Source organism: Buteo buteo, chromosome 3 (assembly GCF_964188355.1).
Source record: "Buteo buteo chromosome 3, bButBut1.hap1.1, whole genome shotgun sequence".
Lineage (NCBI taxonomy): Eukaryota > Metazoa > Chordata > Aves > Accipitriformes > Accipitridae > Buteo > Buteo buteo.
The window spans coordinates 61,543,436-61,563,865 of NC_134173.1; positions in this window are offsets into that span (position 1 = coordinate 61,543,436).

A 20,430-nucleotide genomic window follows, 5' to 3' on the forward strand; every position below is an offset into this window, starting at 1 on the left:
TTTATTTTATTTTTCTGAATCTGTTTCAGAGAAGATGCTCACAGGCATTAACACAATGTGCATGTGTAGCCAGGAGCAGACTGATGCATTCTTCAGTTTGGCTTGAAAAATTATCCCTCACAGTCTGGCAAAGGCAAGTCACAGAGCTACAGAAAGCAGCTGCAGCAATACAGGCCGAGCAGTCCCTCTTTCCTGAAGAGTGAGAACTTGAAGAATGAGGATTAGGACTGACCACACAGAAAAGAAGAGATGTGTGCTACTGTGGGATATTTTGGAAAGTATGACACATATCGATGACAAGCATACTTTTTGCCTTCAAAAACTTGCTCCGCTGTGCTTTTTGGCCAGTGATGCACGAGAAGCGCTCTTGTGCCTGCCCTGCACTTGTATTGCATGCAGAGGGAAATGGAAAGTGGCACATCCTCATGGTGCAGCAAGTCTGGAGCCTGTCCAAGCACAGGCTGTTTTGCACAAGCAACACCACCTGGCAAAATGGAGCCAAGGGAAGACCAGAGCTTGCTCCTGCTATGAACTTGTGATGGGAAAGAGAGCCAGAGAGTGCCAGGGCATGAGTGGTGCCTTGGTGGTGCAAGAACAGCAGGCAAGAGCCAAAATGTACCAGAGGAGGCCTGACAAGGGACTGTGCTCAATGCTGAAGAGGAAGAGAAACAAATCCAGGGGACCGTGCCAGCCCATCCTGGGGGCAAAGAACGTTTCCTCCCCCAAGATGCGGATGCGGGGCATGAGGGCCACGTTTGGTGAGCACGAGCAGCAGGCATCTAGCCAAAATGGCCCAGAGAAACCCTGGCAAAGGGCTGTGCTCAGTGAGGTAGGGGAAGGCAAAAAACCCCTGGGGACTGGTGCTGGCCCACCATGGGGGAAAAAAGGCCTTCCTTGCCCTGTCTACAGGGCATGAGAGGCCACTTCGTAGTGCATGAACAGCAGGCAGTAACCTAGCCAAAATGGACCAGAGGAGGCTGGACAAGTGGCTGTGCTCCATGCTGCAGAGGGAGAATAAAACCCCCAGTGACCAATGCCAGTCTGACCTGGGGGAAAATTCCTCCCTGACCCCAGAGCTGGTGATCGGCTATTCCTTGAGCATATGAGCAAGACCTGCCTCTTCATCTCACAGGCTGGTCACACCTTCCGGAAGATGCCCAACCCCTGTTGTCCCTCAACCTGGAGCCATCTGAGGAACTTCCGAGAGTGACAAAATGCCCCCAGCCTGATTGACCTTGGGGGCAAGAATCCTTCCTGCACCTGGCAGGACACCAGTGGGTGCTCCAAAGCACTTGGGACCCCTTGCAACATCTCTGTATCCCATTTCTTATGGCTGCTGCCCTGGCTCTGCAGCGGATGATGGTGAGCTCTGCAGTGCTCCTCAAATGCTCCTCAGGAGGGCATTCCCTTGGTCTTGCCGCTGCTATCCAGCTGATAAGGCCTGATAGTCTCAGGCACCTCCACGTGCTGGTGGTTCTTCTCACCTCCTGAGGAGCTGGCATTTTTTTCCCAAAGGCTGAAGCAGGATTTCAGTCCATCAGATGAGTTTTGAACATGGCCCCTCCGGGAGCTGGCCTTGCAGCAGAAAATCTCCAGCAGCCTCATCCTGCCTCCAGTCTTCCTCCTTCAGCCCCCTCCAGGTAATTCCACTGGCTCCTCAAGGAGTTCCTCTCAGATGCATTCTTGATACCTTTCTTGGAAGTGATGGTAGCCCTCAGCCTTTGTCTTCCTCCTTCTAGTTGTCATCCTCTTCTGTATGCCCTCCATGCCCCTAATCAACTGCTTAGTCTTTGTTTGCTTTAATCCCAGATGGAATTTATCTTTCTTGAACCTGAGGAATGAGGAATGTCCATATGGTACAGGTGAGTTCTCATCAGGGATTTCCACAATGCTTGCCTTTCTTATGGAAATATCTTGCCTGACATGCAAGAATGCATTTGTCTCTATCACATTCATGGCTCGTAGTAACCCTTTGATCTACTCATGCCTCCAGAAACATTTGCCTACTCTGATGGTTCCAGACTGTAGCAGAAACTCATGGCACTCCACCTGATGTTGCGTTATTTATTTCTGTTCTGCAGTTCTTCATACATGGTTTATTGATGCAGGGGATAATTCTTCTGTCAGGGCTTCAGCTGGTAGGGAGTATGGGGGCTGTAGAACTATACCATGACATACAGCTTCTTCTGGCTTATGGATGCCATGGAATCCAGCATATGATGTGGACAAGGAAACCTACGTTTCTTGAACAATAGTTTTCTACAATCTAAATTCAAAAGACCTGACCGTGAACTTCACTGTTTCATACATTTGATGACATCAGAGCATGAAGGGTGGAGCCTGAGAGATGTGTTAAGGGGCGTTCACCCACCCGTAGCCTTCTGGAGTCCAGCTCCACATAGTCATGACCAGCAGATCCAGCCCTCCAGCTGGCTGAGTGTGGTGGGTTGACCCTGGATGGACACCACGTGTCCAAGAAAGCCGTTCTATCACTCCCCCCCTCAGCTGGACAGGGGAGAGAAAATATAACGAACATGAAGCTGGTGATGTCAGTCTAGTCACTTACAAAAGGCATGTCTGCCTCCTAGGAAAGAAAATAACCACAGCTGGCATTAACTAAGCTTCCATTTTGGAATTTTAATTAGAGAAAGTGCCAAATCAGCCCAGGCACTGAAAAAGCTATAAGAGATTAAATACTGGTGGGTCAGTGTGATGCAGTTAGTGGCACTGCTGTCTATAGGGATATGATTTACTCTCCAGGAGTGCGAATAAAGGTTCCTGAGTTTTTAAATGAATTCTGCAGACATTTAGTGAAGGTTGTTGCTGATGATGGTGATATGGGTAAGGAGGTGGCTGCCCAGGTGGCCATCTGACACTAAAAGGCAACTGCCTTTCTTTAAGAATCCCTGTGCACCTGTAAAATAGCTGCAAAGAAGGACTGAAGATTTTGCTTTTTATACGCCCACCTGAAACCACCTGAGAATGCCGGTGTGATGAAATTACTGATCATGTTTTTCAGATACAAAGGAAATTCTTTTTTGTTTTAATTAATAAAAAAAAACTATGAAAAACAATCTTCTAGCACATACATGTTAATTAGTTTGCAAAACTGGTGCAGTGAGTACAGAAAGCTGCCATACTGTCTATTCATTTAAAGAATCTGAACATTTTGATGCAAGCTGAGTATGACAAGACAGACTCTTGCATGTGTCCAAACATGGATCTCATACATCAGCAGGCAGAGAAGAATTGCCTTGCTATGAGTGTCCCCACGTCCAGTGGGCTTTGAGAAAAAAGACAGTCTTTAAACAGCAAGGATTTCAAGCAATGTGGGATTTATGAGCTGAAATCTATGCTTTGAATTACACTTGAAAACGAACTGGTAGCCAGTGCATTTTAAGACAATGCTCTCTGCAAAGGGCCATGCAAGGCAAATGAATTCTGACACAGCACATCCTGAAACAATTAGCTATAGCTGTACTAATTGCATTCCTGTACTGCGGAGAATGCAATCCTGTAAATTGCACCCCACAATTAAAAAAGGATGTTAAGGTACTTGAATGTGTCCAGAGGAGGGCAACACAGCTTGTGAAGGGGCTGGAAGGAATCTCCTGTGAGGAGTGGCTGAGGACCCTGGGTTTGTCTAGTTTGGAGAGGAGGAGACTGAGGAGCGACCTCATTGCTCTGTACAGCTTCCTGAGGAGGGGAAGTGGAGAGGGAGGTGCTGATCTCTTCTCCCTGGTATCCAGTGACAGGATGTGTGGGAATGGTTCAAAGCTGCATCAGGGGAGGTTCGGACAAAACAGTGTTGATAACAGAGGGATGTTTTAGCTATTGCTGAGCAGTGCTCACACAGAGCCAAGGCCTTTTCTGCTTCTCAGCCCACCCCACCAGCGAGCAGGCTGGGGGTGCACAAGGAGTTGGGAGGGGACACAGCTGGGACAGCTGACCCCAACTGACCAAAGGGATATTCCAGACCATATGATGTCATGCTCAGCACATGAAGCTGGGGGAAGAAGAAGGAAGGGGGGGGATGTTCAGAGTGATGGCATTTGTCTTCCCAAGTAACTGTTACACGTGATGGAGCCCTGCTTTCCTGGAGATGGCTGAACACCTGCCTGCCCATGGGAAGTGGTGAATGAATTCCTTGGTTTGTTTTGCTTGTGTGTGCAGCTTTTGCTTTACCTGTTAAACTGTCTTTATCTCAACCAATGTGTTTTCTCACTTTTACCCTTCTGATTCTCTACCCCATCCCACTGCGAGGGGAGTGAGTCAGTGGCTGTGTGGTGCTTAGTTGCCAGCTGGGGTTAAACCACAACACCTATCAAGGTTTTCATAAGGCATATTTTAAATTCTTAAATTGCTCCTAAATTTTCACATAACAGCATTAGCTATAGAGTTTTTTGTGTTTCTGCATGTGTCCAAGAGTGTTGGGTGTTTACTACACAATCTATATTTTTTTTGGAACAATTTACCTGCTGTAACACCACTGGATTGAATTTACTCAAGAGGCTAAGTTCATTAGTTCAGGATTCAGATGATATCTTAGGTAGGAATGGTAGCTGTGGGTAACTTTGCTAATTTAGCACAAACAAATGTGTTTTAGAAGTACCTTTGCAGTAGAAAGTGAAGTGAGTTCAACAGAGTTTTCTTTAAATGTACATTTCATGATACCTCTTTGCTCTGTTTCTTGAGTAGAAATTGATGTACTCCTTTTACAGAAGCAATGATTGAGAATTCAGACAAATCTACTAGTTTCCAGAGTGCATAGCAGTTTGTGGGTCCATTAATTTGTAATTAAAAATAAACATAGTATTGTATCAGGTTATGAATGTCAGCTGAGTGTGAGCTTTTGCAGAGATTAAGAAACAATATCTAAAATACAGAAGATGCTTGAATCCACTGATCATAGGAATTGTATAATTATCTTTATAAGATTAAACTAGGGAACAATGTAACACTAACAGAATAAAGACATATTAGTTCCTGAGACATAACTGTGGAGCAATTAAGAAATTTTACAGGTGCTAAAGGTAAAATATTACTGAGATAAAGGTCAAATATCTGTCCTTTGCAATGGCTGAGATTTTTCGTTGGACTGCAGTTATAGCAATGCTCTAATGAAATGCGTGAATTTCTATGCAGAAATGGAGCAATGTTGAAAAACTCTCAGAACATCCCAGAGAACCACATAAGTAAATTAATACTTTTTGTTCTCTTTATCTATGTGGGATGGATTCTACCTGATGAAGCTAAAGTGATAATAATAACTAGGCATCTTAGAGCTCTTTTCATCAATAATACCCTGAGGGAAGAACCATCCTCACTCTTTTCCTAAAAATATCACTCACTAAACAGACCAGTGTTATTGCTAGAATGGAACCAGAATTCCATTTTGATGTCTTCAGAATACCAGTGTAGGCTTTTTAATGATTTAACAGCTAATTACCTAAATTCATTGAAATATGCTTACAGAACTTTATAGTCTGGAATAGCAAAAAGGCTGCTACCACAAGCAGGTATGTAGGTATAGGTTGACCTATTAAGGTTTCTATGTATGTACATATATAAATACCTAGCTGTTTGTTAATATATTTATTCTTGAGACAAAACATTTATTCAGGATCCATTCAGTCATTCATATTAAATTACTATTTAAGTCCAAGGGTTTTAATTTTTTATTTATTTGTACCTACTTCATTTTAGCACACTGCAACCAGGAAGACATCTATTAAAAAAAAAAAAAAAAAGGTACACCATACCATAACATGCTATCTAAAATGCAGAGCAATACCTCCTTTCTCATCAGCTATTCTTATGACTGAAGTAGTTTACTTTGCCATCATTTTACTCATGTAAGGAAATGAATTATCTTCGTCTTGCAGAATATAGTGTAAATTTTGCTTGACACAGTACATGAAGCTCATAAACTGAAAGCAGAGGAAAATGCATAAACAGTATTTAAAGTCATATTCTTAATATCTTTCTGTTATTGTGAATTATCTTATTTATCTTATGATTGTACCGAAAGGCCTCATCACAATCGTACCGATGTTCTCTGTCATAAAACAGAGTGGGAAAAAAACCCTGTTTCTCTTCAAAAATTTACTGTGCAATTGGAGAAGGTAAACCAAAGAAATGGGTGCAGGAAACTCAAAAAGTAATCAAGGTGTAGGCTGATAAACACTTAGTTTAACTTTTTAAAGTTCAATAGGAGGTAGGGTTGTCATAGATGTCTTCAGGGTTAGTTAATAGGATCAAAAGAAAATTAAGTCAAAGGAAAGTGAAATTGGAGAATGAAAACTTAGAAAACACCATGAAAAAAGGCAGCAAATAGAAGGATAAGAAACATTTCTTAGTAGGGAACAATCTTCACATTGACTTTCCTTTTTAGGATGGATTTACTCCATGTTATGCACATGAAGTGAATTAATTTCAGGTCCATGTGCTGGTAAGTACCTTGTCAGTTCTGAGCTAATAAGCAATATTATTATGTTCAATTATGCTTGCAGTTTTTCAGGTTTTATCTGAAGACTCAAGAATTGTATTTCTTTTGTAAAACGTCATCTATATCTTCAGTAACATCCTGTGGCTTGCCAAAGGCAGGAGATTTAGAAGATTTTTGTTGGGCAGCCAACATATTTTCTTTGATCTGATAAATTTCTCATGTGAAATTTTTTTCACAGAAGTAGGTGCTACAAAGTCCATACTTTCATCTTTGGAAAGTGTTTAAAAAGGACTAATGTCTAAATTCACAGGTTCTTTAATTGCAAAATATTTCTTCAATGAGAAATTTCAGCTAGGAACTCAAAGACTTCCTGTTGCAAAGATGATGGATTTTTGTTGCTCATCTTAAAAAATATGAATGACTCATCAACAATCTGGAGTATAAAATGGTTCTTTAAAATAGTTTGAAGATGCCTTTTGAATATTTCTGACATCCACTTGATTTTTTTTTCTGACTCAGATCAAATGCTAACTGGCCTTTTTTCTTTATCTGGAGAGTACAAACACAGAGATTCACAAAGTCAGAGGAAAGAAAATATTAATTAGCATACTGAATATGGCCAGCTCAGTCAACTGTGTATTTTCCAGGAGTACATCTTTGATGGATCAATATGTTTTATATGGAAATAATTCTAGATAGGTACCTAATAAAGTTATACTGTAGTCTCATAATATCGTTAGCTGAAGCATAACAGAATAATTGTAAGGAAAGCATAGATCACATTCTTTAATGTTACCAGACATAAATCATAGAACTACTACTATGATGACTTCTTATCAAATGGACATTTCTTAATATTTGTTTAACTGAAGAAATTTACCTTATAATACCTTGTTGTGTTTATTTCAAAAGTTAGTGAATATGATACAAATTTCACCAAAATAAATATTTTCAGTCTTTAGATAAAACTGAGATACATCTGATTTCCTTGCATGCTTTACACATGTGAAACTAATCAACTGATTGCTTATTTTTCTTCTTGTATCTGTTACTCATATAGGTCAAGTGTTGTTTGATATCAGATACACTACATTGTACACAAGTATATGCATACATGCATTCTAGTAAAAAGAGACATCCACTTCATAAAAAGTCAAGAGGAAGATTAACTTTTCTTTCTTGAGAACCAGGAAACTCCTTGAATGGGGATCTCTGTTCAGCCATTACATTATCTACTTATTTACTGCTGGAACATGTTTAATTCAACAGTCTTTTAAAGGCTATGTGGAAATATACCTCCTTCCTCCTTTCTCGAAGGCTTGCTTAGCCAGGTGTTAGTTTATGAAATCAATAGACCAACCTGCATAAAAAAGAATATCATAAATTATTATTTGTTTAAAGGACTTTCAAAGTAGCCAATAAGTTTTAAATTAAAAGAAGGCCTTCTACTGCACGAGGAAATGATCCATACAGCTAATAAGTCTGATGCAAGACAGTATAATTGTAGGGACAACCTTTAAATAAATAACAGCTTTTTCAGAAATCCAGGCAGAAGTACTGTAATTAAAGGTCACAGCTGGTAACCTCCAGTAGCTTTAAGGACATTAAAAATATAAGCATGGAACCAGCTACCTTTGGAGTGTCTGTTTGCTAGCAGCATGTTCTGTGAATTGAATCAATATACAGTCTCTATATAAAGACCTTTCATTATGTCTGTAGTTTTCTCTTTTTTAAGGTTAATAGTTCTGTTAAGAAAAAGTTTGTTAAGTAAAACAGGATGAATTGTTAATTGCAGAGAAAAAATCTCCTGTAATCTGTGTTTGAGGATTGTTTGCTTAAATAGCCTAATGTCATTGAATATCCTTTCTTCTCTTTGCTGAACAGTTCAGATGAAAACTTGATACTTCATATACCATTGATGAATTATTCCCTGTTCTTTGTTATTACTTCATCTTTGGTTAGTTTGGCTAATTAATTTATTATGTGCGTAAGGACTGTGTGAATGGCTGACTGAAACTTTTAAGAAGGGTTATTAATTAATATAGTGTACAGTTTTCATGCAAAAGAACCAAATTCCACGTTCTTATAGAATCATGGAATCATAGAATGGTTTGGGTTGGAAAGGACCTTAAAGATCATCTAGTTCCAGTCCCCCGCTGTAGGGAAGGACACCTTCCACTAGACCAGGTTGCTCAAAGCCCCATCCAGCCTGGCCTTGAACACTTCCAGGGATGGAGCATCTGCAACTTCTCTGGGCAACCTGTTCCAGTGCCTCACCACCCTCACAGTGAAGAACTTCTTCCTTACTTCTGTCGTGGTTTAACCCCAGCCAGCAACTAAGCACCATGCAGCCACTCACTCACTCCCACCCCACCCAGTGGGGTGGGGGAGAAAATCAGGAAAAGAAGCAAAACCCACAGGTTGAGATAAGAACGGTTTAATAGAACAGAAAAGAAGAAACTAATAATGATAATAATAACACTAATAAAATGACAACAGCAATAATGAAATGATTGGAATGTACAAATGATGCGCAGTGCAATCGCTCACCACCCACCGACCAACACCCAGCCAGTCCCCGAGCGGTGTTTCCCCGCCCCCCCTTCTCAGTTCCTATACTAAATGGGATGTCCCATGGTATGGAATACCCTGTTGGCCAGTTTGGGTCAGCTGCCCTGGCTGTGTCCTGTGCCAACTTCTTGTGCCCTTCCAGCTTTCTCGCTGGCTGGGCATGAGAAGCTGAAAAATCCTTGACTTTAGACTGAACACTACTGAGCAACAACTGAAAACATCAGTGTTATCAACATTCTTTGCATAGTGAACTCAAAACATAGCACTGTACCAGCTACTAGGAAGACAGTTAACTCTATCCCAGCTGAAACCAGGACACATCTAATCTCAATCTACCCTCTTTCAGTTTAAACCCTTTACCCCTTGTCCTATCACTACCTGCCCTTGTAAAAAGTCCCTCTCTGGCTTTCTTGTAGGCCCACTTTAGGTACTGGATGGCTGCCAGAAGGTCTCCCCAGACCCTTCTCTTCTCTAGGCTGAATACCCAAACTCTCTCAGCTTGATCATTATGGTCATTAATATTAGGAAATTGTTTTTTCTTTACTAGGACCCACTCAACTGATAAAATTTTGAAATACTAAAAAATGACAGGACCTCTAAATACACAGAAATTTATAAAATATTTGAGATGGCTTTTTGTTGTTGTTGTTTAGAAAATATTATCTTTGGTGTTGCATTTATTTTTTATTTCTGAGTAATTTCTTCCAAACATAAAACTTGATATTGTTGCAGGGTTTATTGTACTATTGATTCTACTTTGCCTACATGTAATGATCTTTTTTCTGAGGCGCGTGTGTTTTGCAGAGACCTAAAGCAAGATCCTTTATGTAATTTCCATAACCAATTCCTCAGAGTATCTGTAAATTGTTTTCAGTTAACATGACTGCCAATGCTCCAATATTATAGTTATCTTCTGTGTTACAAAAAGATGAATTCTGTGATGTGCTAAGTATCATTTGTATTGTACTGAGTAGTCTTGTTCCACTCAATAGGACACTTAAGTATGTGCTTAGCTTTCAGCTGACACCAGTGCATATCAAGAATGTCATTTGATTTGAACTGTATTAGGGATAGACTATTCACTACTTTCCAAGCTCAGTTTCTGAAATAATTTCAACCTGCAACTCTCAAATTCTAAAAAAAAAATTCCCTATAATATATAGCTCATGCCTACTTTAGGTCATCAATCTCTCTGTAGAATCTTTAGAGGTCTGTTATCTTAGTATTTAATACAAAGATATGTGATGACATTCATATTTAGGTATCCAGGTGTTTTATATAATGACACCATTAGGCATTTTCTCACACTTCTTGAGATTACCACAGGATTTTGTAAGGGGAAGAGCTGAAATTGATTTCTTTTGTTGACTTATTCAGTGTGATACCTGAAAAACATTAAAATTTAAAAACCCCCGGTGGTTTACAAGATTCTTTCTCTAATGACGCTTACCTTTACTTAAGTCCCTTGACACTGGAAAGCAAGGTTGTTTTAAAAAATGGCAATTTGTTTTCAGAACTCTAGATACTCTGCTAAATAATTCACTGTATTATAAAGCAATTCATGGATATATCAAGTATCTAAAGTATAAGATAATCTACATTTTAAATATTCAGTAGACCTCTGAAAGCTCACAAGTCAATAAAATGGCACTCTGATGCTACAGTTTTCTTTATTGGTCATTGACCAGTGTATACAGCAATGAAAAAACAAAAGTCATAATTAGTGAAGTAGTGAACTTATCGTGAAGCTATTGATGTTAGAGTTCATTGCATCTCAATAAAGCAAGAAAAAGTTATTACCTACATGTTGTACACTTGTTCTTTTGCTGTAGGAAAAGGTCTCATGTCTCATAACATGCTTTTTCTTAAGTATGTGCCAGAGTACACTTATATTAAGTATATGAACATTTATTGAGCTGGATGTAAGTATACATTGTACAGTGAAGAAAAGTAACATGGTGTTTATGCATACTCAGTCCATTGCTATCATTCTGAGGGGAAGCACAGCCATAATAAAAACAGGAGATTAAGCAAGAATTAACAAGACTTTTAACTGCCTGGAAGAGCCAGCTGTAGGAGAGAACAACAGTTGTTCTTTGGTTACAGTCCTCAGCCAGGCAGTTCTCTGAACTCACACATAATTTGGTTATAATTAGAACCATATTTGTATGTGCTATGTGCATTCTTACCATCTTTGATCTACTGTAGAAACTTGTATTTTAGGTAATGGAATACCACAAAGAAATGAAGCTGTTCTTGTTCAGTTTGGAAGGAATTTCATGATACTTCATTCAGGAACAATGCAATATTGCTTACAAGTCCATATTGTGACTCCTTTGTTTGTATTATTAATTTAGGAATAAAATTCTGCTTATTCTGATTAATTGTAAGACCCTGGCCTGAAAATAGGAGTAGACTAGAAAACTGTAATATTTTAAGAGAAATCTCACAAGGTGAAAAATCTCAAGTTAATTAGTGTGCCTAGACTGATTAATATCTGCTGTTATTTATGTTATTATGGAATCCGAAAGCTCATATTGGGTGTACCAGGTGTAACAGGTAAAAGTAGTGGAAGATATAGTTCCATACAGTTTCACCAGTAGCTGTATTCATAATCTGCTTTGAAGCAGCATATAACAAGATCCTGTTAGTTCAAAAAGTAGGAAAACAGAAAAAATGAGGACAGGAAGAAAAGGAAATTGTGTGGCCATGTTCCTTATTTGTTGAAAAGCTTGCAAATTACAAATATATTGAAAAAACAATTTATATCTATCTGTCTTCACTGTTGTACTGCGAAACTGTGTTTAGAATGATATTGTAGCAGGTCGATGTTTATAGCCAGTATTTAGTAACATATCAAAAATACTTAATGATGATGAAGAGAGCTGAAGATGTATATCACAAATGCAGATTTGAAGGATGAATTAAAAAACATTTCTGATAGTGATTTCCTTCACTGAGGCTCATGCTGTCATAGAAATTACATGTATCACAAGGCAGTCTTCAGAGAAACTAAAAATGGTGTGTAAGTATCTTAATGTACTGAAAATTTCAGTGATTTGTTGGGGTTTTTATCTGATAGAGAAAGGTATAAGAAGAATCATAGCTTGAAATTATAAAATCTAGTGAAACTAGAAATAAAAGGCACATTTTTGATAAAGGGAGGATGCAATTAAATAAATGAAATTAGTAGAAAATGATAAAGCTTCCTCTTGCTGACTCTTTGATTAAGGAGTGGATATTTTTGGAAATATATGATTTTTCATTTTCAATCACTGAGATCAATAAAAATTACGTTTTACAGAAGTCAAACCTTATAGTCTAAGAGCTTTATCTGGATCAATCCAGACTGAATTACAGCCTTCCAACAAGATAGCAGACAGCTGCTGTATCACTGCAATGGACTACATGTCATCTTAACCTTGCCAAAAGGTAAGGTAAAATTTATACCCCCATGAAATTAGTTTAAACTAATGCATTTTACCTCACCAGTTAGGGTGAGCTAAGTGTGCACATATGGTCTGTTGTAACTCACCTGATGAACAGTGACTTGTAAAGCTGCCACAAATTAATTGCTTTTGATTGTGTGCCGGTATGCTTCTATGAACAGGAAATATTCCATACTTGAAGGCTTTTACAGCTTGGCCCTCCATGGGTAGTAGCACTTTTATGAAATGTAGTGGCTCTGTAATTCTAATGGGAATAACTACTTTTTAAAATTAGAGTACAAATGAAAAAGTACAAATGACTGTAGGTCCTTATTTAATTAGTTACAGAATGTCTTTCTGTGAAAATCATGATCTGATTCATGGATGATAATAATGTTAGGCATTTGATGCAATATGATATACTTTGAGACCTTTGCTAATATAATTCATCTAAATCCACTGTTCTATTCCTTGGGAGCTTCTGGAAACATCTTTGTCTTACAAGATGACTTCAAGGGTAAACATACTTAATCAAAATGTTTGATCAAAAAGGGGTCAAAGTTCCAGAATCCAGGTACTACAATGGAAATATCTTTCAATAGTGCAAAATGTATAAGTTAGTTCAAAATTGCAAGCTATATCAAGAATTTATATTACCACAGACAGATGATTACAAATTCAGGCTGAACAGATGAGTTGTTAAAAAATAAAGATCCCATTTACATTTAAGGTGGTTGACAACAGTGTGTGAAGGAAGATGAAAAGGGTTTTTTTAAAAAGAGATTAAATAAAATGTTTATCTTGTTTACAAACAAAGCATTCTCTAAAGAGTTGTAAGATGCATCTGTACTGTAGCAAATTAGAATTTCTAAATAAAAGTGGTTTGATATATCTCTCCCAATAAATTATATTAGCTTTTCTTTTCTCAAGCTATACAGTGATTCATCAAATGTTTTTCAGAAGAAGCTATGTCATTCTCCTACAATAACTGGCCTCTGTGTCACCCTTTCTTGGTGAACAAAGAAAATCAACAACGTTCTCAGTCTCTCTCAAATGTACTTCTTCCAAAACAAGGCTGAAACACCTACAGGTATGTCTGTATGTGAGAAACTAAAAGTAATGACACCTGCTCTGCAGCTAAACATTGGTCTTCAGTGCTTTCAATGCAGTATCTACTGATACTGTGCAGTTTTATATAACCCATTTTCTTATTTTCCATATGGCCAAGAACCTTGAATGAAAACAGGATCTTAGCAGCTCATCATCTCTACTTGAATTAATAATCTTCTGTTTGTGATATCACAAATTATTGCTATGAAAATGATTATGATTTCACAGAAGACTGTGGTAAAAAATAAGCTGTAAATGCTTCTAATCAAAGATACCCTTTTCATGCAAATGAAAATCTAATTAGAAGAGGAAACAATCTGTTTTTACAGACCACCATGAAAAGAGCTGCTCTGCATTAAATACAGTTTGAAAAAGATGTTAGCCTGAAAAAAGCTACTGGAGTAAGTAGAAGTTATTGAATATTAAATCTGGCTTTTAGGACATAATCCTAAAATATTCAGTCCATGGAACTTCTACTGAAATAAGAATAACTTTTGCGGTTCGAGTCTTTGCAAAAGTAAATCTTTCAATTTCTTTAAAAGTGTTGAAAGCTGCTTCATTGGAATGGGGAATTCATGTTAGATAGATTATCAGAGTTTAGTCTATTTGCACACAGAATTCTATCATGTAGTCTGATAAGATTGTCTTGAAGTGCTGAAGCCTATTATGTCAGGGTTCCAAGAATAACTGTTAGATTCAGTTTTAATTTCCAGGGATTTTTTTTTTGGTTTTCCTTTAAGTCTCTTCTGTTGTCTGAACAATTAATATTTTACAGTAGAGAGTCTTTATTGATGTTTTTAACCCTAAAAGCTAGTTATTTCTTTCAGTTCTGTTCCTTCAGGATCCTGCTCCCTGGTCAAAAACATCATCCTGATAAAGAAGTTGTTTCAAGCAGAAGCTTGCAGGCATACATTTAGAATTAAAGTTAGTAGACATAAGTATCATAAGCAGATATCAGTATAATAAGTAAATGTATTTTATTAGAAAATACAAGTTTATCAAGACAAAAGCTTATGCCTGCTATTTCCCACATTGGTTTGAGAGACTGAGGTTCCTTGTTCTAATCAGGCAAACCAGGGATGTGAATGACTCCATAGTTGCAAACTGATTGTTTGTAGCTTTTTAGGACAGTGCTGATTCAGAAGTATAACCAGTTCTAATAGGAACAGGGTGAGCTTGGGGTCACCAAGAAATCACCTCAAAAATGCAAATGCAGACTCAAAATCCTCCACCCAAACTGTGCTATGAGTTTGAGATGTTCAATGTAATTTCCATAGCTGGAATACAAGAAAATTAAATTCATGGTTTTGAGCACGAAAAAAGTCCAAGAAATAAAAAAATAATTTAATACATTGTGCACATTCCAGTTATGTGAAAAGGCAGATATATATTGAATATATATTGTAAATTACTCATTGAGTGCATGGTATAGTACAGACAAATTTGTTTAAAATGTTATATTAAGAGAAGGCTATTGGAATCTAAGCATGTTACCCATTGAAATACACCTCTATACTACACTTTCTTTAATTGATAATTATATTGAAAAAAGGTAACTTTTCCCTTTCCATATTGTTGCCTAATCTTTAATCTAACATTTCTCTATACAAAGTATGTGACTTTTTATAAATATACTCACATATGTCAAAATAAGTTCTTAAATTTGTAGGGAACATTGTAAAAAAACCCAACAAACTAAAATCCAAATGAAAGGTATAATATCTATATGCCATTCTTATAATTTTTATTTGTAATGAGGTATATCATTATTATGGTCAAGCAAAAAAAAAGGGTTAAACAATGCACTCAATATAAAAAAAAAAAAGGGTTAAGCAATGAAATGTGTGAATTTGGGACAAATCCAATGAACAGTGTCAGCTGGAAGAAAATCCTGGAATGGGCTACTCTTAATTTGCCCTTGATTGTGCTATTCTATTTCTTTAATCATTATATCTAGGTTTTCCTATTTACATGCGGGTAGCTATTTGACTGATTAAGACCAGAAAACTTGATTTTGCACTTCCCAAATGGATGCCTTATTGAGCTGCAGTGTCACTTAACTAGGTGGGTGAGGAGGTGGAAGGGACTGTGAGTTTGAACTCTACTTCAAAGACTATTTATGCATCTTACATTTAAAGGTAATTGGATAAAATATATGATTGCCATTGGGAATATTGACCAGAAACGAAGAAGGATCTTAAATCTCAGCAGACACCTTGTCATACAGCAATCAGGCTTCTTTTTGCTTCTTCCCTGTATGACTTCTGTAATGCTGCCTTTGGTTACTAAAAAGTATCCCCTTTTCATCAGGAAGCTAAGAGCTTAGCCCCAGGCTGCTCTACAGTGTGGAAGTTCAGACAGTTTCTCAGAAGACAGAGCTAGGGGTTTAAGGCTTCTCAGGACAGGCAAGACTTGATGTCTCAACTCTGTTACATTAGGTACTTAAGGTACTATTACTACTAGGTTGCTGTGGGAAAGAATTTTATGTTCGCTCCACTGGTCCTGTCTGCTCAGAAAAGTACTTGGCATCTATTCCTGATAGAGTATTTTGATGCGACTCATGTTTTCTGTTGCCTGGTTCTGTTAGCTGATACATCATTTGGAAATGCAGGTAGAGATGTGCGCGGAGCAAAGTAACTTCTCCAACAGATCCTGTTGATCAGCTGTGGAGAGAGCGTGGTTCTCTCACTTAGGAGATCCTACTGGAGCTAGGAGACTGCTTTTATGTGTTGTTCTATCTCAGATAGTATAGGTAGGCTGAATCTTGCTGAATCTGGCCCTGTGTTGCTTTACAGTTCATGGTCAGACCCTCAGCTAATAAAAAGCTGAGGTAAGTCTCAATGATGTCAGGCATGAGCCTTTAATATTCATTGGTAACATCTTGAATCCTTTTAGTGGCATCTTGTCTTCATTTACTTTCTTTTCTGGTGACACATCAATTCCAGTATTTGCACCTACAGTTGGCTCTTTATATTGATTTTTTAAATTAAGTTAAAAAGGTTGTGAAGTTCTTCTGAGTAGATATGAAATGATTTATCACTACAAAGAACTATATATCTCTTCAGTGGAATAGAAAAGAAGGGCTCAGCTCCTACTGTTAGCTAGGAGCTCTTTTGTATATTGAGCTACACTTGAAAAGTGCAGGAAAGCTAGCATTCATTTTGGTAGATTTTACTATGATGAAAATATCCTTTTAATATATAGATTGGAATAAAACTACATATCTTCCATAGCCTTTGGAGAATCAGTGTGCTTCATATGGCTAAGAATTAATTGGTCACCTTGCCATTTAGTTATTTCAGTTCGCTTACCTTGAATTCCTTCTTCTTTGGACAGGTGCAAGGAATGCACCTGAACCAAAACCTCAGTCCAAGATAACTTACACACTGTGGGGATAAAAGAATTAAACTTCCAGTCTCACTTTAGCTGTGACTAGCTCATATTTCAACAAACAGATCTTTTATATAAAACAATGATAAGTAGGGTAGTAAATGGTAAGTTTTTATAAAATGGCAAAGGTGGCAGTTATGAAGATAGCAACTTGGTGACACCCTCACTTGAAGACTGCAAGTTCAGAATGAAAAATGGTGCCCTATTCTTCACTGACTTCTGTAATAGTATTTTGAAGTAGTGGTGGGGTTTAGTGCACTAAAACCAGTCTTTCCTGTGTCATAGCTAGTTTCAGGCTTCTTCACTGTTTCTTCATCTCACCCTCACATTACATCTATCTCTCACACCCTTCACCCCTGCTCTCCTATTTCTCCTTATGAATTACTTTTACTAATTCATCTCTCCTTCTGTGGGTTTTTTCACTTTATCCAGTCATTTTCTGTAGCCCAGTAAATATGGTTATTGCCATTACAAGTCGAGGGTCCCAGGTTTAATACACTCAGGACTTTGTACTTGTCTTGGCCTGAGTTATTTTATCTTGTTTTAGATATGTTAGCAATTGTCTGATGACCAGGTAGCTTTTAAAAATTTTGCTTTAGATTATAGGGATAACACATAGCTATTCTGTGCAGATTAAAGTGTCTTTGAATAAAAAGTGGTCTGGATGAGTGGACACAGAATGATACCAGAGGCTATTCCCTACTATTGAAATCTTATTATGGGCAGACAATTTATATATGCAGCCAAAAATTTATTGTTCATGCAGTTGAAATCTTAACAGCCTAATCACAAATTTTTATTAGTCCAGATTTAGTTATTACAGAAAAAGAAAATAAAGTCTACTACCATTATGGAAAAAAAATTCTCTTTTATAATAGCTTAAATTGTTATACGCACATCCTACTACTTAGCCCTTTTTTCTGGACTTATGTCCATCTTTCCACTGCTCCTCTCTATCCTGAGGTAAATGGCTTCAATCTGGAGTGGGATATGGCAAGTCATCAGCATCCTAAGTCCTTCATCTGGAAGAGTATAGTGTTAACGATGATGGTTTCTTCCTCCTCCTCTCTCCAGGAATTACCAGGGCTATTTTTATGTCTTTGTTAAACCTACTTTGTAGGTTTGATCTTTCTTCACTGATCTGCAACCATATCATACATATGGTGCATTTTATGTATATTGTTTTGTTTTTCACTGTTGTCCTTACAGACAAACCCTAAAACCAGTTCTCATGTCTGTATTTCTCTGAGTTGTTTATAGCCCTGAGGTCTGGAGCCAGTGTTCTGTCTCTTATCATCCCATGCTTGCACTTCTATCTATCTAAAAACTACAGTTACACTATAAAAATGTAAGTAAAAGCAAAAGTAAAAGTAAAATAAAAAGAAAAAGAAATTGGGCACAGCCCAGTCACTGGAAAATTTGCTGTTACAGACAAATCAAATAAAAACAAAGTTCCAGGCAGGCTGAAGCAAAGTAAACTTTGCAAGCCTCAGTCCTGAGGTCCCACAAAGTCAGTACACAGCTTGTTACTAACAGTGGCAATCATGCATTTGCTGGGCTACAGGGCTAAAAAGTCCTAGTCTGCAAACAGAAATCACAAACCGCAAATGACACCTAGTAGTGTCCACAGTAAAATTGGTTTTCAAGTTAACAAAGGAGATGATAGAAAACCTGAGTGACTGGGAATTACTGAATGAAAGGGCACATAGACCAACCTAGATGTCCCCTGTGGACAGAGTCAAGCTTCTGGCAGACAGCTTCGTACTCTGATAACTTGCTGTGATGCTCTGTTGTATTTTTATAACTGTTGTATTTTGATTAGACTGCTAGAATTATTTTAATTGACTAAGAATAAATTCTTGGCTTCTCAAATAAAATGTGTTCTTTTCATGCCCATATCAAGATTTTGAATGCAACACTCATTATTTTTTTCAAACAAGAAAAAGAAAATATTGATCAATTATTTGACTAGAACTTTTAAGTGATTATTCTGTTTTTCAATGCCCAATACATCAAAAAGATTTATCAGTGTCTCTGTAAAATCTATAATAATAAGGAAGATTTAGTCTTAATTTACTACTTCCCAATGAAGAAATTAGTATTCATCAGCTGTTGGGACCTAGTTTTTGATACTTTGAATTCAAACATCCAGAGAATTGAACTAATCTCCAAATTCAGCTCTGGATTCGTGCTCTGTCTTATTCTAAACTAAAGCTGAATTGTCTTATTTCTATTGTACAGTAAGTTGTGAAAGTCATAAATGACAACTTTTTAAGTCATTCTTCTCAGCTGGTTTTGTCATATTTGCCTTCATAAGAAGAAACATAATCAGCAAATTAGTTGGGAAAAGTCCCAGCTAATACTAAAAAGTCCTAAAAGTTCCCTCCCAAAAGTTGGGGGGGGAACAACTAGCTCCTCAGCTGAGAGTTGGTGGATGGATAATGTGGAGAAAACAAGCAACAGAGATGGAAAATTTTCATAGCAGCACAAAAGTAAAAATCTGGATTAATTTAATGCCTCCCCCCCTCCCGCCATGTGTGTTTGGTGGCTCTCTTTTAGCCTTGATACATGAATTTACTCTGTGAGCTCTTTGAAGCCTGGAGTGTCTACCTTTTGATATTTGTATATCTCCTAGTTTGATTGTCCTAATATGTAGGGACTATTATGAGCAATATGGTTAATGCAATTTATACTATTAACATATCTTAAGTCTACTAAGTAATTAATTATGTGTTAAGGCATTTAAGTAAGGTGTAAATCCAAGCATCTCAAGGGTTTATTTCTTTTATGGATGAAGAAAGAAGTAATAATTACTCCAGTAAGAAAATCAGAGCACCCTAAGGAGTAGGACTAAAATATGGCAGCTGTGAAGACTCCAAAAGCTCAGGAATACCAAAATCAGAAAAGAAGTTCAACATCATGCCAAGACAAAGCTATAAAAAAATTATGTAACTGGGGAGCTTTACTAGGAACAGAATAAATAATGGTGTTATGGCGACACAGGATTTTATTTTCTGAACTGTTTATTGGGGGTGGGAGTTGCTGCTTGTTGTGTGTTCTTTTTTAGTGATTTTTTTTTCTCTGTTCAGCTTTCATGCTGAGTGCCAGATAGACAGCTGTCATATACCATGGTTACTTATCTACAAAGAAGTTACAGAACATACAACACTCTGAATGCTGATCAAGGTAGGTCTGTCTGCATATCTGAGTTTAGCTTTGCCCTGTTTATAATGGCCTAGCATTCAAAACTTGGATTTTGAATAATAATTATCTTCACAGGAAAAAAAGAGAAAGGGAAGTGAGATTCAGAACTTGAACTGGACTAAGTCTTGATGATATAACTGTCTGCAGCTATTGTCGATGTAATTTATAAGCCATGTTGTAGTGTAACATATACAAACTTTCCCTCTTTCATTTTGGAAATACTCAGTACTTTCTCTGACCCTTGCTCCTGGAATGGTGTACTGGCTTTACATGTTCTGC